Below are 25011 nucleotides of genomic sequence, written 5' to 3' on the forward strand. Positions count from 1 at the left end.
CATCGCTCCGATGCCCGCGGTTATGCTTAGGACGTAAATGTACGTCCTGGTGCGTTAAGTACCACCTCACCAGGACGTACATTTACGTCCTGCGTCCTTAAGGGGTTAAAGGGGTACTCCACTGGAAAAAAAATTTAAAATCAACTGGTGCCAGAAAGTTAAACAGATTAGTAAATTACTTCTATTTACAATCTTAACCCCTCCAGTACTTATCAGCTGTTGTATATGTGGTGAGGGTGTGATGAGGGCAGATGGAATTATCCTAGGGGCAGATGGTATTAACCCCTTGTGTTGGTGACGCCAGGGCGTGGTTTATCCTCTACACCACCCGAAGGTATACCGCTGGATCCTGGGATAGGCATGGGGCAAATAATGACTACGCCAAGTTACTGAAAAATGCCAGTTTTACTGAGTCAGACAGGTGTAACAGTCTATACAACTTGGCTAGACCCAAGGAGGTGACCAGTGACTTCAGAGACCTCAGGGCTTGCTGGGACTTATGGTGGACTGGGACAATTTGCTGCAGAGCCACGCTGACTGAAGACAGATTGACTTGGACTGGCTTGACTATGGCAGACTATGACTGACTTCAGGGCTAGCGTTAAGGCGGGGCAAACCGGGCAAGTGCCCAGGGCCCCAATCCCCCAGTGGACCCCCTGCAGGCTGCTACAGTGTTTGCGGTTCAGGGAATGTGTGGGAGTGCAGCCAGCACTATTTAGAAGTGAGCCTCGCTGCTTCTTTAAAGCTCTCAGCAGAGGCCATTGTAGTGCTGACAGGGAGATGCCTGGCTCCTTTAACAACCCGCCCACCAGCTTCTCCTCCTGTTGCTGCTGGTAGATTCGCACAGTGTATCTGCCTGTTGGTCGATGGGTGAGATGATTCATGAAGCACAGAATCCGGCCATCAACACCTAGCTGCTAAAGTATTCTCTGTCCCCAGCAAGCTCTCAGTAAAAGTAAGTATATTTATGTCTAGTGCAGTGTTTTCCAACCAGGGTGCCTCCAGCTGTTGCAAAACTACAACTCACGGCAGGCTGGAGGCACCCTGGTTGGGGAAACACTGATCCAGTGTGTGAACATATGTGATGTGAACTATTTCTCTTTACATGCATTTATAGTGTGTTGTGTGTATACAGCGTGTATATAAACATGATATATATATATATATATATATATATATATATATATATATATATATGTGTGTGTGTGTTTGTATTTGTGATTATACATGTGTGTGTATATGTATAGTTTTTTTTCCTGTATGTGATATGTAGTGGTGTATCTGTCACTAGGCCAATATGGCCCAGACCTAGTGTTGCATTTATCACAGCGGTGGCCAAACTGCACCCCCCACCTTCCTCATTTATTCTAGGGCCACTGTAAGGGAGTTCCATGCACCCTGGACAACTTTCCGTCCACTCGTCCCCTCAGATTTCCGGACAATTCCGAATCGGCTCTTCAATATACATTTCTTACCTCCACCTCCCCGCTCTGTATTACTAGCTACTGCATGACTAGGGTATCATCCACCTGCGCTGTGCCCCTTCTTCTTACTTACTCCCCCCATAAAAGACACGGACCACATACTTTTGGTATAAAGGCCACAGCGGCCATTTTATTCAAAAACATCATAACTTAATCCTCAAATATTAATTAACCTTTAAATAACATTAAACATACTCATGTAACATTACCTGACCACACATATCCCTATACAAACAAACTAGTGCAAATATCCTTTAACTCGACTCTACCACCTAGCCAGAGAGAGGACTTGGAGGCATCCCAAATTTTCCTCGGGTCTCCTACTTTGCCCTGGGTCGTCCCTTCCCTTAACCCCAGGGCACCGCCTTCAGAGACCCCCGCCCCTTTGGGCCTCTCCCGCAGGGTTTCACCACACGAGGCTGGGTACCGCCCCCAGCCTCACAATCCCATTCAGTGCCAACTCTCTCCAATTGTCTCCAAGTCCCCCTCTAGCTCCTGCCACCGACGGCCTCTTGTGACTCCTTACAAGCGGCCGCTCCCCCACAACTGAACCGCCCTCTCCAACATGTCTCGTATTTCCCACGCCCAAAGATCCGTCCCAATGGGATTCAAATGGACCCCATCAGGCCCCAAAAACTCGGAAGAGGCAACCTCCAATTCCCTGTGCCTGACCGCCAGGCCCCCGTTCCTAGCCACAAAACGACTGACCACTCTATTAACTTTTGCCCGCGCCCTGTTCAGGCTAGCCACCGACCTTGCCCGCCTCCATTTAAGCCTGGCCACAATGTCCGACCATATGATAAAAATCCCCGGAAATGACGACCAGATTCTCAACAGGTCCAGCTTAATGTCCCTCATCAAGGACCTGGCCGTCCTGCCCCCCAAGTCATTGCCCCCCACGTGAAGGACTAACACATCAGGGGCCCTATCAAGGTCGACATATTTCTGTAAAAACGGCAGAACTCCCCCCCACAGCAACCCACCTTGCCCCAACCACCTCACCTGTGCCTCTTCCCTGGAAAACCCCAATTGCCGCCCATCCGGGCGCACCGCGGCCCTCGCCGCACCCCTCACCACATATGAGTGTCCCAGGATCCAGATTAGGCACGGCGCAGCACCTGAAAAACATAAACAACAAACAAAAACCCCTTACAGCAACAAACCCACCGAAATTACATCAAATGAGGACGCACATATAAACGAAATCTATCAGATTCCCACCGGCCTATCCGCCGTATAGCATCTGGTCCCAGCCCCCACCTTGCAACCTCTGTAGCAGCCCCAATCCTGAATAAATGGGAACTAAAGTCCCCGCTACCCCTACCCAGTTTTTTCAAGGCCAGCTGGAAAACTCGAATAAACTGAAACCTAGATAAAAATTCACCACTTTCGTGCATCAGCAACGGCCCCCCCATTGCCGGGCGAATAGCCACGTATGCCCTAAAACAAGACACCGGGCACATGCCCGACCCAGCCAACGGCGCCAATCTCACCACAAAACCCCGACCCAACTGATCTGTCTTGGAGCGCCGGACCACACATGTCAAATTACCCCCGTCATCAGTCACATCAGACACCAACAACCCTCCCACCGAGACCTTACTCGGTGCCACCAATTCCGACACCCGAAACGCTCCAAAAAACGCTAATGAAAAAGCAAGCCAAAACAGAACCAGCTCAAAATTCGAAAGACACACCCGGGACAAAACACCACCTAACTCCACTAACAAAGAAAAGGACACCGGCCTCCTGGAGTCCCTAACCTGCAAGCCCCTCCGAAACCCCCTGGCCGCCTTTCTAACCAAAAACGCCTTAGTAGCGTCCTGCATTCCCCGTACCTGAAACCAAAACGCCAAAGCCGACAGCCGCCGGCTAAGTCCGGACCCGGACACCCCGTCCTCATACAACCTCCCCACAAAAAACAAGACTGCCGCCTCCCAATCCCCCACAGACTGCAACACACCCATACCTGCCACCAGTTCTTCCCACTCTTTCCAGCACTTACAATAGCCGGCCCAGGTGCTCGCACAGACCGACCGCCTGACAAGCCCAAAAGCCGCCGTTAAACCACTCTCCACAGCTCCTCCGGACATGCGATCCCTTCGACCTCCGCTTCCGGTGCCAACGCCCGAAATCGACCCCACTGGAAACGAGAAAGGGAGTCAGCAATTTCGTTCTGAACCCCAGGAACATGCAAGGCAACAAACTGCGCATTAAGACGCAACCCCCTCAACACCAGCTGCCGCAACAAACGCACAACCGGCGGCGAATTCGCCGTCTGCGCATTAATTGCTTGCACCACCCCCAGATTATCGCACCGAAAGCATACCTTCTTGTCCCGGAGCCTATCCCCCCAAATCTCAACCGCCACCAGAATAGGAAATAATTCCAATAGAGCCAAGTTCCGCACCAGCCCTGCCGACCTCCACTCATCCGGCCATGCACCGACGCACCATTCCCCCTGCCAATATACTCCGAACCCATGGCTCCCCGACGCATCGGTAAACAACTCCAGATCCCAATTAGACACTTGCCCCCCCATGATGACCGACCTACCGTTATAGACCTCCAAAAACTCCGCCCACACCGCCAAGTCAGCTCGCAGATCCGCAGTCAGGCGAACATAATGCCGCGGCCTGGTCACCCCCGCGGTCGCAGCCGCCAACCTGCGGCAGAAGACACGCCCCATCGGCATAATGCGACAGGCAAAATTCAGCCTACCCAACAACGACTGCAAGTCCCTAAGTTGCAACTTCCGCATCCCCGCCGCCGACACCACCGCCCCCTTTAATTCACTCAGTTTATCTTCAGGCAGCCGGCATTCCATGGCCACCGTGTCTATTACCAAGCCCAAAAACTTCAATTGAGTGGACGGCCCCTCCGTCTTGTCGGGCACCAAGGGCACCCCAAAGCCGGCCGCCACCCTCTCCATAGTCTGCAATAACACCGAACACAACGCCGAACCACCCGGACCCACGAACAAAAAATCGTCGAGGTAATGCAGCACCGAATCAACTTGAGACTCGGCCCGCACTACCCATTCCAGGAACCTGCTAAAACACTCAAACAGTGCGCACGACACCGAGCACCCCATAGGTAAACATTTATCCACAAAATACTCCCCCTCCCAACAACACCCCAACAACCCAAAACTATCCGGGTGCACCGGCAAAAGGCGAAACGCCGCCTCAATGTCTGTCTTAGCCAAGAGAGCCCCCCTCCCATATTTCCGGACCCAAGCCAGCGCCGCATCAAAAGAGGTATACGTCACTGCGCACACATCCGGATCAATCCCGTCATTCACCGAGCCTCCCACCGGATGTGAAAGGTGGTGAATAAGCCGGAATCTATTCGGTTCCTTCTTCGGAACGAGCCCCAAAGGGGACACCCGTAATTCCGGCAAAGGAACCTCCTGAAATGGGCCCGCCATGCAGCCCAACGCCACCTCCTTCAACAACTTCTCCCTAACCACCTCCGGGTGCCGCAGAGCCGACACCAAATTCCTAACCACCCCTTGCGGTTTAACATTGGCACACGGGATACGAAATCCTAACTCAAACCCCTCCCTCAACAGTCGCGCATCCCCCCTATTTGGGTACCTGTCTAAAAAAGGCCCCATCCTTGCCCCCACTGGTGTTTCCCCCCTTGTGCTCAATCTCCAATCCCCCTCTCTTCCCCTTTTTAAAACATCGGGACAAACTGTGAGCACCTCCGCAACCGGAGCATTCATGCTTAAAACGGCATCCCTCCCCGAATCAGCATTGCCCCTCATTAAACTGCCAGCAGCACCCTTTACCCGTCCCCGCCGGCCGACCGGACCCAGATCCGGTCGCTCCGGCCCCGTCCCGAAAGGACTGGCCCACACCCTTCGGTGCCGCCATCAACCTCATCCAAAGCCCAATGTCTTTATGATCCCAGTGTAAAGAAGGCCTAACCGCCTTCCGCTGCCGGAACTGTTCATCATACCGCAACCAAGCGGTACCCCCATAAACCCTGTATGCCTCCCCCACTGAATCCATGTAACAAAAAAGACCTGAACAATTCCCAGGCGCTTTCTCCCCAACGACACTGGCTAGGATGGCGAAGGCCTGCAACCAATTGGAAAACGTCCGGGGTATCAACCGATACCGCTGACGCTCCTCCTCTTCCTTCTTAGACTCATCCGGCTTCACCCTGTCTAAATTAAATTTCTCCAGAGGCAAGAGAGAAAATATCTCCACATACTCATCCTTCCATATTTTCTCCCTGACCTCCGCCTTCAAATGAGCCCCCAGCGGCCCTTCAAAACAGACATAAACCTCCCCCCTAGCCGCATCCGCCAATCTCACCTCATCCCCAGCCTTAGCCGCCGGCGCCGCCGGCGCCCCCACTATCGCACCCCTCCCTATCTCGACCTCAGTACCAACCCCAGCTGTCACCACTGCAGACCCCCCACTCCCCCCAGCTGCCTTGTCTGCCGCCACCAACCCCTGCGGACCCTGTCCTGCCTCCCACACAGCAACCGGGGACCCCCTGCTAGACGCGGCCCTGTCCTGCAAAAGACTTCTAACATCACGCAGCAAAGATTGTAGCCCCTCCCACAACCCCCCCCCCCCACATTGGACAATGAAGCAGACTCACCAAGCCTCTCTGGCCCCAGGTGACCAGCGGCTGTAGCTCCCGAATCTCCACCATCACCCGATGCAGCAGCTCCCGTAGATCCAGACGGCACGCGGTGGGCAGACCCCGCTGTTGCAGCTCCACGAACATCCACTCCATCAGCAGCAACACTGCCTCCAGCTGGTGCAGGCAGCTCCACCACACTCCCAGCCACAGACAGCCTGCGTCTTCCTCCTGCCCCGACTCCTCTTGTCTCCACTCTCCTGACAACAGAGGCAAGTCTCTCTCCTGTAGCACTCAAGGCAGGGGAGTCCCGGCCCCTCCCCTCCCCATCACTGCTCAGTTCAGCTGAGCTCACTTCAGACGTGCCCAGGGCCAGACCATTCCCCGACCTCCCCCGTGCAGGATCTTGGCCTCTCCCATCGTCATGGTGCCCAGACCTCCGGCCCCCATAATTCCTGGGGGCCTCAGCGATACCGGAAGCCTCTTCCTGGCTCCCTCCAACAGCCACCCGCGTGGTTCGTGCGCCCCTCCGGGCCACTGGAGAAACACTGCGCCTCCTCCCCGACCTCCGGGCCCCCCTCGCTCTCGGAACATCAGAGCGAGGGACAGCCGTATCGTCCAGGTTCGCGTTGCGGCCTCCTCTCCCAGCAGCCGCGACAGCGCCGCTCGTCTCCGCCACCCTCTGCATGCCCGGTGGATTCCTCCCCGCCCCCCTGCCCTCAGGAGTGGGATCGGATGGTGCAGGGGTAGCGGGAGGGTCCCGCAAGGGGCTCGCATGGCGGCGGCGGGTGCGTGGAATTATCTCCGGGCTCAGACGAGAAGGGGGCCTGGATCGGCGGGCACTGGACCTGGGGGCCCGGATCCCTCTGCAGCGCTCCCGGCCTGAAGACCCTGCAGCTGCGGCACCAGCCAGTCAGCGCCCCTCGCCACTACCTCGTCCCGGACCCTCCGCATCAGATCTTCCAGCGCAGCATCCATGGTAAGCCCAACTTTCTCCCTCGATGTCTCCTCGGCCAGTGGTCACCGTCCCCACTGCCCCCTTTATTTATAACTTACCCTAACTCTCCGCCCCTTGTCCCCCATCTGCCCTCCCTGAACTTTCCCTGACCCCGGACGCTCCAGAGCTGTCCCCTGTCATGGACCCCCTCCCCTCCCATACTGTCCGGTCCGGGGTTGTCTCGTGTGCTGCTGCCACAGCGCAGCTTCACATCACTGGCTATCTTGGACATGTCAATTAGGTGTCAATTGACTCCTATAGTTTATTATTAGCAAATATATAAGGCATTCCAAAATATATATACAGTCAGAGAATAAGTGTTGGTTCAAGCAGCCATGTTGTCCATTTCCAACCATGATTGAACTCTGTACTACCTTTCTTAGAAAACTAAGATTTTTCTGGAAGGAATGCAGGGGGCCTCACAGTGTTTGAGAAGTGTTCTAACAGGATATTAAGCACTAACAAATAGCCCAAGGATGATGTAGGGGTTAATTTAATACCAAATATCCAACCCCACACCTAGTAAGTGACTCCAAGTGAGGGTGCAATACCCCATATTAAACACCCTCCCTTTAAAACTGAACTTTTATTTTGAGTGTACATTTTGAGTGTACAGTAGCATAGCCTCCCCTACATGTTTCGTGACATCATCAGGGGTGTCTGAGGCTTATGACTGCTGTCAAGAAACATGTAGGGGAGGCTATGCTACTGTGTTTTTAAAGTCAGCAACATAGCCACCAAATAGTCCCTGTAGTCCTGCAGGCACAGGGAATTTACATGCCCTCTGGCTGAGAGCATACATATAAATACTAGGGTGGCGATTGTTTGCCTTGAAGATTGTTTGCCACCTATCAAGTTTTCACAAGTCTCATCTATATACACTCAAAATAAAAGTTACGTTTTAAAGGGCGGGTGCTTCATATGGGGTATTGCACCCCCACCTGGAGTCACTACTAGGTGTGGGGTTTGACTAACAGGATATTCACATGAATTGGCCTCCTTCAGATTTAGGAAAAACATCCTGTATAGATTAAGTATTGTACCATACGGTATGACAACACCCTACTTATTTTTCTGCTTGTAACATATATAAGTAGGGGTCTTTCCCCCTCCTCAGTAGAACTGATTCTGAACACTGCTTGTGTCTGTGTCAAAGTAATTTCTCGACAAGCTCGTGTATATTAATAAGAAACTCTGTGGCATCGCATTGAAGTTGCCTTGAAGACTTCCCTGACAACCTGGTGCCCAACGTGGGGCCAGAAGCCAACATCAAGAGCAGAGCGGCAGCATCATCCCCCTGGACCAAGCGGAAAGCAGGAGACCCCCGAAACCACAGATCTAAAGGAACAAGTGCTTGTCAAGGTAAGACCTTATCTTACCAATCTTATCTGTGTTTCCTGAGGTAGCCTTTGCTTTCTGTCCAGAGGGGTAGGTGTGTGCATGCCTTCTTGATATATTTATGCTTCTGGCCTGTAAGAACACACAATGAGAAAGAGCCATGTCATATGAGCTAGACAATATAACTGCCTTGTATCTGTCTTCTTCTGTTTACCCTATCTGGAAAATAGTAGACTTGTGCACTAGAAAAATTTTCGTTTAATTTCGTTTCGTTTTTTCGTTTTGGAAAAAAATTTCGGTTCGGCAATATTTTCGGTTTAGATTTTTCGGATACATTCGGTATTCGGGTATTCGTGTTGTTTTTTTTTCGGATACATTCGGTATTCGGGTACATTCAGTAAATCTTTAGTCTTTTTTTGGACTTTAGCGATCCTAATAAATAATGGAGATACCTTTTTTATTAAAATTTCGCAGGGTATCATAAAAAAATCATAATAAAAAAGATACAGTGGTGATGAAAAAAATTGTATCTAATGAAATGTATCTTTTTTATTATGAAATGTTTATTCATTTTTAAACAGGGATCAATTTATGTGAGCGGGTAAAGCACTAAAAATGTAGCCGACAATAATGAAAATGTAGTGTGTGCGTGTTTTTCACTTTTTTTTAAAACATTTTTTAGGTAGTACTACTACTCCCAGCATGGAACACACTCTTCCATGATGGGAGTAGTAGTTACCTGTACTAATTGACAGATTGCAGGGGTCCCTTGCGATCCTCTTGTATAATGTATAGATGCGCCGGCTGCTCTTCTATGGTCCCCTGCACTCACGTATATGTACACATATTCATATTTCCCGCAGAACTGTGATTGGCCAGATGGTTCCAGCCAATCACAGCTCTCTGTGAGAAATAGGAATATGTGTATATATACGGCCGTGCAGGGGACCATATGAGAACAGCCGCCGCATTCATACATTATACTGGAGGATCGCAGCGGGTGTCAGGAGTGATACCCGCAGTGATCTTCCCTTTACTACAAGTACTACCACTCCCAACATGGAGTACACTCTGCTCCATGCTGGGAACTGTAGTACCTGCATTAATAGACAGATCGCAGCGGGTGTCAGAAGTTACACTCGCTGCCATATGTCTATTAATGCAGGTACTACAGCTCCCAGCATGGAGCAGAGTGTGCTCCATGTTGGGAGTATTAGTACCTGCAGTAAGGGACAGATCCCAGGGATGTCACTCCTCCTGACACCGCTGCGATCCTCCTTATGTGAATGTCGGGATCAGCTGTTCTCAGGGCTACAGAGCCAGGAGAACAGCTGACGCTGAGCCGTAGGTATACATCGTATATCTACTGCCCAGCAAGAACTTACAGTGAGCTTGCAATGTGTATACAGTATACACATTGCTGGCTCACTTAACCCCTTGCTGAGCTGTGCGCTATGCACAAGCCCAGCAAGGGAAGAGTTAACTTACACTGCTGGACAGTGTAGGTTAACCCTTTGTGCGGTATACACTTTATACAGCTATCTATAGATAGCTGTATACAGTGTATACAGAAGACGAAGTCCAGCTTACTTCCCTCGAGTCCCGGGCCGGGTTCGTGTAGCTCCGCCACCTAGTGATGACGTCATTAGGGGGCGGAGCTACAGAAGGGAACAAGGCTAATTAATCTGAAGCTCTGTTCACATTGTACGTTTTGTATAATGTGAACAGACCCTTCTGGCAGTGTCCACCCAGACAGGGAGACTCCAGCTGTTGCTAAACTACAACTCCCAGCATGCCCAGACAGCCAAAGGCTGTCTGGGCATGCTGGGAGTTGTAGTTTTGCACCAATTGGTGGCTCCCTGTTTGGGTAGACATTGCATCATGGGTGCTCTCCCCAGCGGACAGCGCCAAAAATGTCATAACCAATTTTTTGTGTTTTTTTCTTCTCGTTTCAGATCCGTGTATGCAGAGGATTACTGCGGATTCGATGGATTACGGCGGATTATTTTTTTTCCCTTTAATAAAATGGTTAACGAGGGCTGTGGGGGAGTGTTTTTTTAAATAAAATAATTTTTCCAATGTGTTGTGTTTTTTTTTTTTATTGAATTTTCAGGGTTAGTAGCGGAAGCTGTCTTATTGACGGAATCCATTACTAGGCCAGGGCTTAGTGCTAGCCCCCAAAACAGCTAGCGCTAACCCCCAATTATTACCCCGGTACCCACCGCCACAGGGGTGCCGGGAAGAGCCGGTACCAACAGGCCCGGAGCGTCAAAAATGGCGCTCCTGGACCTAGGCGGTAACAGGCTGGCGTTATTTAGGCTGGGGAGGGCCAGTAACAATGGTCCTCACCCACCCTGGTAACGTCAGGCTGTTGCTGTTTGGTTGGTATTGTGCTGAGAATGAAAATACGGGGAACCCTATGCGTTTTTTTTTTTTATTTAAATAAAAAAATTTAAAAAAAAACGCATAGGGTTCCCCATATTTTCATTCTCAGCCAGATACCAACCAAACAGCAACAGCCTGACGTTACCAGGGTGGGCGAGGACCATTGTTACTGGCCCTCCCCAGCCTAAATAACGCCAGCCTGTTACCGCCTAGGCCCAGGAGCGCCATTTTGACGCTCCGGGCCTGTTGGTACCGGCTCTTCCCGGCACCCCTGTGGCGGTGGGTACCGGGGTAATAATTGGGGGTTAGCGCTAGCTGTTTTTGGGGCTAGCACTAAGCCCTGGCCTAGTAATGGATTCCGTCAATAAGACAGCGTCCACTAATAACCTTGAAAATTCAATAAAAAAAAAAAAACACAACACATTGGAAAAATTATTTTATTTAAAAAAACACTCCCCCACAGCCCTCGTTAACCATTTTATTAAAGGAAAAAATAAATAATCCGCCGTAATCCATCGAATCCGCAGTAATCCTCTGCATACACGGATCTGAAACGAGAAGAAAAAAACACAAAAAATTGGTTATGACATTTTTGGCGCTGTCCGCTGGGGAGAGCACCCATGATGCAATGTCTACCCAAACAGGGAGCCACCAATTGGTGCAAAACTATAACTCCCAGCATGCCCAGACAGCCTTTGGCTGTCTGGGCATGCTGGGAGTTGTAGTTTAGCAACAGCTGGAGTCTCCCTGTCTGGGTAGACACTGCCAGAAGGGTCTGTTCACATTATACAAAACGTACAATGTGAACAGAGCTTCAGATTAATTAGCCTTGTTCCCTTCTGTAGCTCCGCCCCCTAATGACGTCATCACGAGGGGGCGGAGCTACGCGAACCCGGCCCGGGACTCGAGGGAAGTAAGCTGGACTTCGTCTTCTGTATACACTGTATACAGCTATCTATAGATAGCTGTATATAGTGTATACCGCCCAAAGGGTTAACCTACACTGTCCAGCAGTGTAAGTTAACTCTTCCCTTGCTGGGCTTGCGCATAGCGCACAGCTCAGCAAGGGGTTAAGTGAGCCAGCAATGTGTATACTGTATATACACATTGCAGGCTCACTGTAAGTTCTTGCTGGGCAGTAGATATACGATGTATACCTACGGCTCAGCGTCAGCTGTTCTCCTGGCTCTGAAGCCCTGAGAACAGCTGATCCCGACATTCACATAAGGACGATCGCAGCGGGTGTCAGGAGGAGTGACATCCCTGGGATCTGTCCCTTACTGCAGGTACTAATACTCCCAACATGGAGCACACTCTGCTCCATGCTGGGAGCTGTAGTACCTGCATTAATAGACATATGGCAGCGAGTGTAACTTCTGACACCCGCTGCGATCTGTCTATTAATGCAGGTACTACAGCTCCCAGCATGGAGCAGAGTGTGCTCCATGTTGGGAGTATTAGTACTTGTAGTAAAGGAAAGATCACTACAGGTATCACTCCTGACACCCGCTGCGATCCTCCAGTATAATGTATGAATGCGGCGGCTGTTCTCATATGGTCCCCTGCACGGCCGTATATATACACATATTCTTATTTCTCACAGAGAGCTGTGATTGGCTGGAACCATCTGGCCAATCACAGCTCTGCGGGAAATATGAATATGTGTACATATACGTGAGTGCAGGGGACCATAGAAGAGCAGCCGGCGCATCTGTACATTATACAAGATGATCGCAAGGGACCCCTGCGATCTGTCAATTAGTACAGGTAACTACTACTCCCATCATGGAAGAGTGTGTTCCATGCTGGGAGTAGTAGTACTACCTAAAAAAATGTTTTAAAAAAAAGTGAAAAACACGCACACACTACATTTTCATTATTGTCGGCTACATTTTTAGTGCTTTACCCGCTCACATAAATTGATCCCTGTTTAAAAATGAATAAACATTTCATAATAAAAAAGATACATTTCATTAGATACAATTTTTTCCATCACCACTGTATCTTTTTTATTATGATTTTTTTATGATACCCTACGAAATTTTTATAAAAAAGGTATCTCCATTATTTATTAGGATCGCTAAAGTCCAAAAAAAGACTAAAGATTTACTGAATGTACCCGAATACCGAATGTATCCGAAAAATCAAACTATCTATATCCTTTTTATATTTGTTATCAGAATGAATTCTTCACGTTCGTTTACAGATAACGAATGCATTCGTTATTTACAGCATTATGGACGGGAAATAACGAATGTATTCGTTACTTTACTATTCGTATTATCGTGGCAATTCGGGAATGTTCAAAATATGTTTTCGTGCATTCGGATCGGTCCGAATGCACGAAAACGGTACAATTCGTTAATTTAGACATTCGTGCCGAACCGAATTGCACATGTCTAGAAAATAGCACAGAGAGATAGAAAAGAAACTAAATCCCTGAACTCCCTAACTGATCTCTGGTAAAGGAATTAGACTTACTCAGGAATTTGGGTCAAGTCAGGAATATTAAGACTCACAGGACGGAATTAGCACTAGTGCAGTCAGGAATAAAAGAGACAGTGAAGTAAATGGGGATAGAAGCAGAAGAAAATGGGTAACTTCTTCAGCAAAAAGATACCAGTTAAATGGAAGACAGCCAAGCAGATAGTAGAGGAAAGGAAGGAGTCAGGTGAAAAAAGGCTTAACAGATATGTCAATTGCATGGGAAGATGTAAGTAGGGATGTAGAGGAAGGAAAATAGAAAGGGGAAGCATATAGTTTACTATGCAGTCCCCGAAGAAGGGAGCAAACAGCCTCCCCCTTACAGGTAGCAGACAGCCCCAGGACATACTTCCTCTGCACCAAGCAGCCAGTATCACTCCCAAGGATGGATCTGTGCAGTCTGTGACCAACAGAATCCAGACTGGAGGAATACTTGCTTCAACTGTGGAGCATCGTTCCTATGTGCAAAGGGAATTTATCCTCTGCTATGGAAAGAGACTTATGTACCAGGGCAAATACAATCAATGCTACAACTAGACTTACATGGGGAAAAAGACACTGGAGTTGATACTACTGCTACGATGTCTGCGCCACAAATGTCCCTAATCAGGCATACCCCTGGGAATTTTACCACTCAAGAGTTTTATAAACCTTGGACACCCCAAGAACATCAGTCCATAGTGCAACAGGTCCCTGACCCCATAGAACACCCTATACCATTTGCAAGGGCAATGAAGCAGATCCAGCTAACTTATTCGGCCACATGGAAAGATCTGCAACTTCTGTTAATCTAAAAAGCGAGAGAAGCTATGGGACAAATGCTTTTACAAGCAATAGTGGAAAAGTAGGTCAACCTAGTGAATATAGAATGGAAGGGTTAGATTCAGGGAGAGAGTTCTGCAGGGGATTGCAGGATTGGGCAGAAGAAAAATTTAAAGAAACCTCCCTGTCACTTGCTAATATAATCCGGGAAAAGGCAGAGGGAGTAGAACAATTTTTCTACAAACTCCAACAGACAGTGGCGTCGCTAGGGGGGGCAGAGGGGGCCATGGCCCCCCCTAGATCAGGCCGTGCCCCCCCTTGGGCCCCCCCAATTTAAAATAAATAGGGATGTCCCGATACATTGATGGCTCCGCCCCCAGCACAGGAGAGAATGGGCCGAGATCTGACAGGTCACACAGCAGAGCGGCTGCTTCATGTGAGGTGAATGATGTCCTGTCCTCCCTCTCTCCCCCCTGATCAGCAGTCTAACCCGGGGCTGAGTAATGTGTATGATAGCAGTCCAGAGGGGTCACTTTCCCTCCTCCAGTGTCCACAGGTCACCAACAGGCCACATTATCACAACAATTTTTGGGAAAAATCGCGGCAAAAATTGTGCACTTTTACCGCGATTTTTCGTAAATCGCGGTAAAACAGCGCAATTTTTGCCGCGATTTTTCCATAAATTGTTCTGGTAATGTGACCTGTTGGAGACCTGTGGACACTGGAGGAGGGAAAGTGACCCCTCTGGAAGGACAACATGTGAACACACTGCTAGATTATCATTAACCCCTTAAGGGTACATTCACATGTACAGGATCTGCTGCATATTTTTGCTGCATATTTTGTGCAGCTGATTTTGCAACCCATTAGCTTCAATAGGTAGCAACATCAGCTACAGAAAATATACAGCAGATCCTGTACATGTGAGCGTATCCTAAGGGCTCATTCAGGGGTGGATCCACAGTGTATTTTACACTGCGGATCCGCCGACAATGGACCCTACAGTGCTGCCTTCATCTGTGCCTGCTCATAACGGCAATCCTCCGCTACGAGCAGACACGCTTTGATGTGTATACTCGCGCACATCATGGCCGCTCCTCCTGCTCTCTGAACTAGGCCGAGAGGAGCCGCGATGTGTGCATTGTCGGGGGATCCGCAGCGTAATATATGCTGGGGATCCATCCGTGTAAATGAGCCCTAAGGACACAAGGCGTATGTGTATGCACAGTGCCCGCTCCCACTGTGTTGTATAAATCATTAGCTAGAACCCTCGGCTAATGCCAGACATCCCCAATCAGGCTGATGTCTGACATTAACACTTTAGATGCCGCTATCAAAGTTGATGGTAGTGTCCAAAAGTTTTAACACCTTAAGGTCCGAGCGTTTTTCCGTTTTTGTACTTTTGTTTTTTCCTCCTTACCTTTTAAAAATCATAACCCTTTCAATTTTGCACCTAAAAGTCCATATGATGGCTTATTTTTTGCGCCACCAATTCTACTTTATAATGACACCAGTCATTTACCCAAAAATATATGGCAAAAACGGAAAAAAAATCATTGTGTGTTTATATATATATATATATATATATATATATATATATATATATATATATAAATATATATATATATGTGTGTGTGTGTGTGTATATATATATATATAGATAGATATATATATATAGACACATACACACGTTTTAAAATTGCCCCCCCACTTTTGTCACTGGCCCCCCATGTGCCCCCCCTAAATTTGAATGCTGGAGACGCCACTGCCAACAGAGATGGACAGATCTGGGTTATGACTGAGCTGGAGCTATAAGAGAAACAATGCTCACAATGGCTTTTGTGGAGGGACTGCAGGATTGCAAGCCCGAATGGAGATCTGCCTCTCCAATGGACTTGCTCCGAGCAGCAAGAGGGTTGGAACAGAATACAAAAATGATGAAGAAAGGAATAAATAGAAGGTATGATGGGAGTGGTAGTACCCTCAATTTCAAAACTGTGTCTGTGTTATAATCTAAGAGCAGGATTGCCCAATTATCTTAGTGGTTTTGGACAAAGTAGCTTGAGTAGACAAATAACTGTATGTATTGTATTTTTGAGAAAGCACACAGGTTAGTCTAAAAAAAATAATGATATTTACAAGTGATAAGACAGGCGGAGGAGCAGATTGCTGTTAGCAGCTTCATAGGGTTAGGGAGAAAAGCGGTAGGTGTAGTTAAAATACCAGACAAAAGAAATGGAGATTTAAGGTTTTGATGGAAGGCATGTGATGAATGGGGGTAGTGGTCAATGAGTGAAAATGATGAGGAGTGTTGAGCACTATGTAATGCAGAGGGTGTGGTAGGTCTGTGGGAAAGCTGTGTGATATATGGCTAATACTTTCATTTTGTGTATGTAATTATGTAATGACGTTCATAGGATTGGTCTTATGATATAAAAGATATTGGATATGTGTAATGGGTATTAATGAATAAGGAATACATGAAATTTAAAGGGAACCAATCATCAGATTTTACCCTATATAACGCTTGGCAAAGCGTTATATAGGGTAAAATCTTTATTTTCGCCATTCCCGGGGGATGCTCCTGCCCCCAGGGATGGTGAAGATATGAAGTTATAAACTAGTCACCGCCACCGCCGCCGCCGCAAGTAGTCACCTGGGCGGGGAGCTCTTCTCACCTACTTCCGTTATTTGGCTGGCAGCGACGCCCCCTCTGCTTGATTGATGGGCCGCGTCATCGTTCCGCTCACTGAACAGACGGAGCAGAGTGATGACGCGGCCCATCAATCAAGCGGAGGGGGCGTCGCTGCCGGCCGAAGAACGGGAGTAGATGAGAAGAGCTCCCCGCCCAGGTGACTAATTGCGGCGGCGGCGGTGACTAGTTTATAACTTCATATCTTCACCATCCCTGGGGGCAGGAGCGTCCCCCGGGAATGGCGAAAATAAAGATTTTACCCTATATAACGCTTTACCAAGCGTTATATAGGGTAAAATCTGATGATTGGTTCCCTTTAAATGTTTTCTTTGTGAAGCTGTTTGTGCAAGTTGTTTGTGTTGCAATGGTAACACTTAAACTAGTAAAGAACAAAAGAAAAGCCACATGATAATAATTGAACATGTTTGATGATATTGTAATAATTTCCTAATAAGTTTTGTTTTCACAGTTGTGCAAGATGGAAGCCAAAGTGCAGTGTATGAGAAGATTCAATTAATTGTCTGATTGTATTATAGGAGTAACAAAAGAAGAGGATATAAAAAAAGTGATCACTATTTAAATGATAGGTATTGCCTAAGCATTTAAAGTCAGCTAATGAGTATTTGGTTATTATAATTTTTTTTTAACTGTAATTTTTATTGAAGATTGTATTTCATTATTAATGTGCATTGAAAGTGATTTGTTTTAAAACATTTTGAAAGAACTCTATTTTGATTATTTTGATGTCTTATCCTGCGTAAATTAGTTCAGCCTTCAGGTGCTCCGGTGGGCTGGAAAAGGGGGATACTTTCCTAGGAAAGAGTCTCCTAGGACTGTATCCACCTTTTCCAGCCCACAGGAGCACCTGAAAGCTGAACTAATTTATGCAGGAAAAACCATCAACTGCCGAGCCGAGAAGTTCGTGACGAGTTGAATTTACTGTAGTTCGCTCATCTCTAAGTATTATATTCAGAGGGCGCAGTGGATGGTAGTATTATATTCAGAGGGTACAGTATGTGGCGGTATTATATTCAGGGGTATAGTATGTGGCAGATTTATATTCAGGGGTACAGTATGTGACAGATTTATATTCAGAGGGTACAGTATGTGGCAGATTTATATTCAGAGGGTACAGTATGTGGCAGATTTATATTCAGAGGGCGCAGTTTGTGGTAGTATATTCAGAGGGTACAGTATGTGGTAGTATTATATTCAGTGGGTACAGTATGTGGCAGATTTATATTCAGAGGGTACAGTATGTGGCAGATTTATATTCAGAGGGCGCAGCGTGTGGTAGTATTATATTCAGAGGGTACAGTATATGGAAGTATATTCAGTGGGTACAGTGTGTGGCGGTATTATATTCAGGGGTACAGTATGTGGCAGATTTATATTCAGGGGTACAGTATGTGGCAGATTTATATTCAGATGGTACAGTATGTGGCAGATTTAGGTTCAGAGGGCACAGTGTGTGGTAGTATTATATTCAGAGGGCGCAGTGGGTGGTAGTATTATATTCAGAGGGTACAGTATGTGGTAGTATTATATTCAGTAGGTACAGTGTGTGGCGGTATTATATTCAGGGGTACAGTATGTGGCAGATTTATAATCAGAGTGTACAGTATTGGTTGGTATTATATTCAGAATGTACAGTGTGTGGTAGTATTATATTCAGTGGGTATGGTGTATGGAAGGTTTATAATCAAAGAGTATAGTAATATTATATTTAGAGGAGACAGTGTCTGGCAGGTTTATAATAATACTTGTTTTCATATAGAGGATGAGAATGCGCTGACATAGTGAGGAGACGTCTGGGCGTCACATTCTGCAGAGAGAAGTTTTAGCTGGAACAAGTCCAGGCGGTATGTACCATCTGAATTAGATAAGGGAAGACTATAGAGAAGACGTCACCTGTAGTCACTGATTCCATTGTACATTCTCCTCTCTATGTCCTATCAGAGCTGTAGTCGCTTGTCAGTTCTACAGTTAGGTCAGTGAAACTACAACTCCCAGCATAACCTCACCACTGCTCAAAGGGGTACTCTACTGGAAAACATTTTTTTTAATCAACTGGTGCTATAAAGTTAAACAGATTTGTAAATTACTTCTATTTAAAAATCTTAATCCTTCCAGTACTTATTAGCTGCTGTATAAGCGATTCACAGGAATTTATTTTCTTTTTTAATTTCTTTTCTGTCTGACCACAGTGATCTGTGCTGACACCTCTGTCCATGTCAAGAACTGTCCCTAGTAGGAGCAAATCCCCATAGAAAACCTATCCTGCTCTGGACAGTTCCTGACATGGACAGAGGTGTCAGCAAATAGCACTGTAGTCAGACTGGAAAGAACTACACAACTTCCTCTGGAGCATACACCAGCTTATAAGTACTGTAAGGATTAAGATTTTAAATAGAAGTAATTTAAAAATCTGTTTAACTTTCTGGCACCAGTTGATATAAAAGTAAATGTTTTCCAGTGGAATACCCCTTTAAGTAATTCTGGGAGCTGTATATTTAAATGGTGAAAACTTCTTTAACACTTTCCCATTCTGTGGCAACTGGTATATCTGATTATTATACTGGAATTTCTCACAATGCTCTACAACAGTGGTGTCTGTCACAACAGGCTAAAAACTTACTGTGGGCAGGGGGGGAAGTATGGGGTGACACCATTTTCTACCGCACCAGGTGACACCAACCCTAGCAACGCCACTGGCTGGCACAATGTGTTGTGGGGCTGGTATGCAATAATTTCCAGGGCTGGTTTTTATCCCCAGTCCTGCCCAGATAGTGGAAAAGACTGCCAAAGCTGCAGTGCTCCGGTCCCATCTACCCCCAGTTATGGTACAGAGACAGAGTGCACAGGTGGATGGGGAGATGTGGATCTGTCTGGTTAGGTCTCTTACAGGAACCAGCAATGCATGCTGACAGAGAAAAATGGAAGAAGAAAGAGGTGGTACAGGGTAAGGACGGCATCTGGAGAGATCATAGGAAAATGTGAGTGCCAACAGCCTTGCACCCCATGATGACTTGTAAGGTCCTGTACAGTAGGCGAAGGTAGCTATGAATAGTACAACACAAATAGAGAAACATATTAACATTGGTGTTCACATTGGTGTGGATGCACTGTGGCGGTCAATGTTACAGTGATGCTCTGTCTGCGGGGTGGGGTGGTGTGGCCCTTAGCCAGGGGCTTGGTCGGGCAGCAGTGGGGCTGCCTGGCCACTTGGTCGCTTCCCCTGTGGGCATGGTGTTGCGGTGGTCGTGGCCGCCACCCGGTGCTATGCCAATGTTGAGTTAGGGACCCACTCTAAATAAGTGGCCTTGACGTGGCGAGTGGGCTTGTACCTTTTGATCAAAATGTATACTAACAACCTGTTAGTGTTTGAATTAATGCTGAGAAGCAAGTAGATTAAAAATACAAATTGTGGATGTGCTGCTGTGTTTCTATTTCTCTATTTTTGTTTTACAATTGTAGCAATGAAGTGTGATATCCTTACATTGGATGGCCTCAGGATTCAACAATGCAGAACAGAAGATTTGCATTATTTGCATCTGTTATGACCTAGGTAAAACAATAAAAGGTATCTGTCTGACACACCATAACCATCTTAACTGTTTTAGAGACTATAAGTGGAGTTCATCTTACTGCCTGCAGTGGATCAATATGAGTATATCCTTGTCTGACTACTGATTTCCTAATCATAGATACAGTAAATAATACAACTGAGAACCTTGTGTAATGTTGTAGGGTAATTGTGCAACTAATGGACTTGATAAACTGTTGTAAGAAAGAAGACCGGGGCAAGGCAATTATAAACATCATGAAACACATGGTAAATATGTCAAATGTGAAGATAGGTGGTGTGCAGGACACTTGGAGACCTACCGTGTAAAGCCTGGAAAAACAACTTTAACTCCTTAAAGGAGTAGTCCAGTGGTGATTCAGTGGTGAGCAACTTATCCCCTATCCTAAGGATAGGGGATAAGTTGCAGATCGCGGGGGGTCCGACCCCTGGGGCCCCCCGCGATCTCCTGTACGGAGCCCCGACAGCCCGCTGGAAGGGGGCGTGTCGACCTCCGCACGAGGCGGCGGCCGACACGCCCCCTCAATACAACTCTATGGCAGAGCCGAAGCGCTGCCTTCGGCAATCTCCGGCTCTGCCATAGAGATGTATTGAGGGGGCGTGTCGGCCGCCGCCTCGTGCGGGGGTCGACACCCGCTATCTCAGCGGAGAGCCGGGGCCCCGTACAGAGAGATCGCAGGGGGCCCCAGCGGTCGGACCCCCCGCGATCTCAAACTTATCCCCTATCCTTAGGATAGGGGATAAGTTTTTCACCACTGGACTACCCCTTTAACGACGCAGGGCGTATATTTACATCCTTCGCCGGCTCCCGCGATATAACGCGGGGTCACGTGGTTTGTCCATCAACGGCCGGGACCCGCAGCTAATACCGGACATCACTGATTGTGGTGATGCCTGGTATTAACCCTTCAGACGCGGCGATCAAAGTTGACAGCCTCGTCTGAAGTGAAACTGAAAGCATCCAGGCAGGAGCAGTCAAGCGCCGATAACACTGATCATTGATCAGTGTATGCAATGTTATAGCCCCCTATGGGGGCTATAATATTGCAACAAAAAAGTGAAAAAAAGTTTAATAAATGTGATTTAACCCCTTCCCTAATAAAAGTCAGAATCACTCCCTTTTTCCCATAAAAAAAACTATGTAAATAAAAATGAATATAAACATATGTGGTATCGCCGCATACGTAAATGTCCAAACTCAAAAAAATATATTGTTAATTAAACCGCACGGTCAATGGCATATACGTAAAAAAATTCCAAAGTCCAAAATAGCGTATTTTTGGTCACTTTTTAAACCATTAAAAAATGTATAAAAAGCAATCAAAAAGTCAGATCAAAACAAAAATGGTACCGATAAAAACTTCAGATCCCGATGCAAAAAATTAGCCCTCATACATCTCCATATGCAGAAAAATAAAAAAGTTATAGGACATTTTTTTAACGTATACATTTTCCTGCATGTAGTTATGATTTTTTCCAGAAGTACAACAAAATCAAACCTAAATAGGGTGTCATTTTAACTGTATAGACCTACAGAATAATAAATAAAAAATCATAAAATTAAAAAGGCACTGCGTAGAAACGGAAGCCTCCAAAATGACAAAATGGCGTTTTTTCTAAAAAAATTTCGCACAATGATTTTTTTTTCCGTTTCCATTTTGGTACCATTTTTGGGTAAAATCACTAAATGTCACTGCAAATTTGAATTGGTGGCGCAAAATATAAGCCATAATATGGATCTTTAGGTGGAAAATCTAAAGGGTTATGATTTTTAAAAGGTAAGGAGGAAAAACAAAAATGCAAAAACTGAAAAATGCTGAGTCCTTAAAGGGGTTAATGTGTAGATTGATTACCATATGTCTACTTGTCACTACAGTAAATAATCCTCCAGAATACTGGTATCCTGAAATTCTGGGTAAATATTTGGATGGAAAGAACAAGACACACGATTTACCGTATTTTTCGCCGTATAAGACGCACTTTTTCTTCCCCAAAATGTGGGGGGGAAAAGTTGGTGCGTCTTATACGGCGAATATACGCCCGAGGCTGCTGCGGGCGAGAGCGGGAAGTCAGCGGTAAGTACAGAGGCTGCGGCGGTGCGGTACAGCGCTGACTACCCGCTCCCCACCCGCAGCACCCTCATGACCGCCGGTGAATTTTTCACCTCACACCGGCTATGTTTATTGCCCTACGCCTGGAACATACAGTTCCGGGCGCCGGGCAGGTGAATTAATAATAACTGTATACTAAAAACCAGGGTGCCTTCAGCTGTTCAGAAACTACAACTCCCAGCATGCCCGGACCGGCAAAGGCTGTCTGGGCATGCTGGTAGTTGTAGTTTCACAACAGCTGGAGGCCCCCTGGTTTTTAATATACAGTATTAGTTTTTACCTGCTCTGCACACAGGAGCCAGCCCGGGCAGATAAAATCATAGGTTTTCCTATGCCGGACATAAGGATGTCCGCGGGTCACTAACCATTCCCCGGCCGATGCGCGCCCTCCTCCGGTCCTTCTGCGGTCTTCCTGCGATCCTCCGCCTCTCTATGGTTGTACGCACGGGACCTCAGTGACGTCCCGTGCGTACAACCATAGAGGCGCCAGAGGACCGGAGGAAGACGCGCGCCGACCGGGCCTGGTGAGTGACCGGCGGTGTGTAATCTTCAGCGTTCCGGTCACCGCTCCTCTGGTCCCGGCACCTACTGCTATGGTCCATAGGCCATAGCAGTAGATTGTGACACCGGGCCAGAGGAGCGGTGACCGGAACACTGTGGGGGCAGCAACAGTACAGACATACAGCCTCCAGCCGTACACTGTATATGGCTGGAAGCTGTATGGCTGTGGGGGGGGGGGGGGAGCTGCCTACCATTGTGGGGGAACTATACTGCCAACTATTGTGGGGGGGGGAGGAGCTGCCTACCATTGTGGGGGAACTATACTGCTAACTATTGTGGGGGAACTATACTGCCAACCATTGTGGGGGAACTATACTGCCAACCATTGTGGGGGAACTATACTGCCAACCATTGTGGGGGAACTATACTGCCAACCATTGTGGGGGAACTATACTGCCAACTATTGTGGGGGAACTATACTGCCAACCACTGTGGGGGAACTATACTGCCAACTATTGTGGGGGAACTATACTGCCAACTATTGTGGGGGAACTATACTGCCAACCATTGTGGGGGAGAGGGGGGAGGAGCTGCCTACCATTGTGGGGGAACTATACTGCCAACTATTGTGGGGGAACTATACTGCCAACCATTGTGGGGGGAGGGGGGAGGAGCTGCCTACCATTGTGGGGGAACTATACTGCCAACTATTGTGGGGGAACTATACTGCCAATCATTGTGGGGGGGGGAGCTGCCTACCATTGTGGGGGAACTATACTGCCAACTATTGTGGGGGGGAGGGGGGAGGAGCTGCCTACCATTGTGGGGGAACTATACTGCCAACTATTGTGGGGGAACTATACTGATATAAAATATTTTACTACAGTATTTGGTTCAGAATCTTTTTTTTCTATATTTTCCTCCTTTAAAAATCGGTGCGTCTTATATGCCGGAGCGTCCTATATGGCGAAAAATACGGTAGCCTTGTGTAATGATGCTAATAAGGGTAAAGTTTGTGGTGAAGGGCCTGAGGTATATGAACCTTGTCTATTACAACATGAAAATAACATATGTAAGTTCTACAGAACTCCGGTCACTGTGGGAAACATTTTATTGAGGTAGGTCCTCGACAAGTGTGTTTGGTAATGATAATGAAACTCTCATACCCCTTAATCTTACTGCTCCCTTCTCAGGGTGCATATCAGGTGTTCATGTACTACATTGGGAAAATGAGACTTTCTTGTTTGAAAATGATAAATGCTTGCTTATACTCGTAAACATAACTCTTCCCTCCTTTACTGACGACATTTATCGACGACTTATCTAAATTGCATTATTTCTTAAAAGATGCCGAACATGTAAGAAAACACATAAATAGATATAATCACACCTTACAGGATAGCTTAGTGTCTGCATATATAGACAAAGATCAGGTTCTAGGATTAGCTTCATCTATTAAGGATGAAACTGCACACCACTGGTATGACACATTTAGTGGTTGGTTGCCAACGGCTACTAAAATCAGCCATTTCCTGTTTGGTTCCATGACTATATTATTCTTGCTTTTTGTCCTCTTGTGTTTTATTAATATGTGAGTCTATTGTAGGATTAAACATCAAGTAAGATACCCCCCTGTATTTCAAATAATGCTTTCACTTGTTTCGGTATATTTCAGAAATTAAAGGAAAAGGGTACAGTGGTGGGAATCCGGTGAAGCACCGGAGCATGTAATCCGAAAGTTTGACAGACGGTGGTATAGAGCCTCTGAAGTACTTTCAATATAAACACTGCTGCCATTTTCCAAGCTTCTAATGGGGGATTTGTCAGAGAATAAGTGTTGTTCAAGCGACCATGTTGTCCATTTCCAACAATGATTGAACTCTGTACTACCTTTCTTAGAAAACTATGATTTTTCTGGAAGGAAAGCAGGAGGCCTCATAGGGTTTGAGAAATGTTCTAACAGGATATTCTCAAGAAGTGGCCCCCTTCAGATTCAGGAAAAACATCCTGTATAGATTAAGTATTGTACCATATGGTATGACAACACCCTTCTTGTTTTTTTGCTT

General features: G+C 47.0%; 1 protein-coding gene and 1 long non-coding RNA gene across 3 annotated transcripts in view; one reads left to right on the top strand and one right to left on the bottom strand.

Annotated features, from left to right (window-relative positions):
- The window catches only part of STEAP1 (STEAP family member 1), a 265974-nt gene that overhangs the window by 77320 nt on the left and 163643 nt on the right, over positions 1 to 25011 (bottom strand). The gene's annotated exons all lie outside the window — the stretch shown is intronic.
- LOC130273025 (uncharacterized) lies at positions 845 to 25000 on the top strand. 2 transcript variants are annotated; one of them, XR_008843842.1, is made up of 5 exons: positions 845 to 955; positions 17284 to 17334; positions 18525 to 18609; positions 20225 to 20330; positions 24621 to 25000. It is a non-coding gene; the product is annotated as an uncharacterized LOC130273025 (long non-coding RNA). The 2 variants fall into 2 exon arrangements; XR_008843841.1 differs by lacking the exon at positions 845 to 955 and adding an exon at positions 15827 to 16012 and having other exon boundaries at positions 17217 to 17334.

Source organism: Hyla sarda, chromosome 5 (assembly GCF_029499605.1).
Source record: "Hyla sarda isolate aHylSar1 chromosome 5, aHylSar1.hap1, whole genome shotgun sequence".
Classification (NCBI taxonomy): domain Eukaryota; kingdom Metazoa; phylum Chordata; class Amphibia; order Anura; family Hylidae; genus Hyla; species Hyla sarda.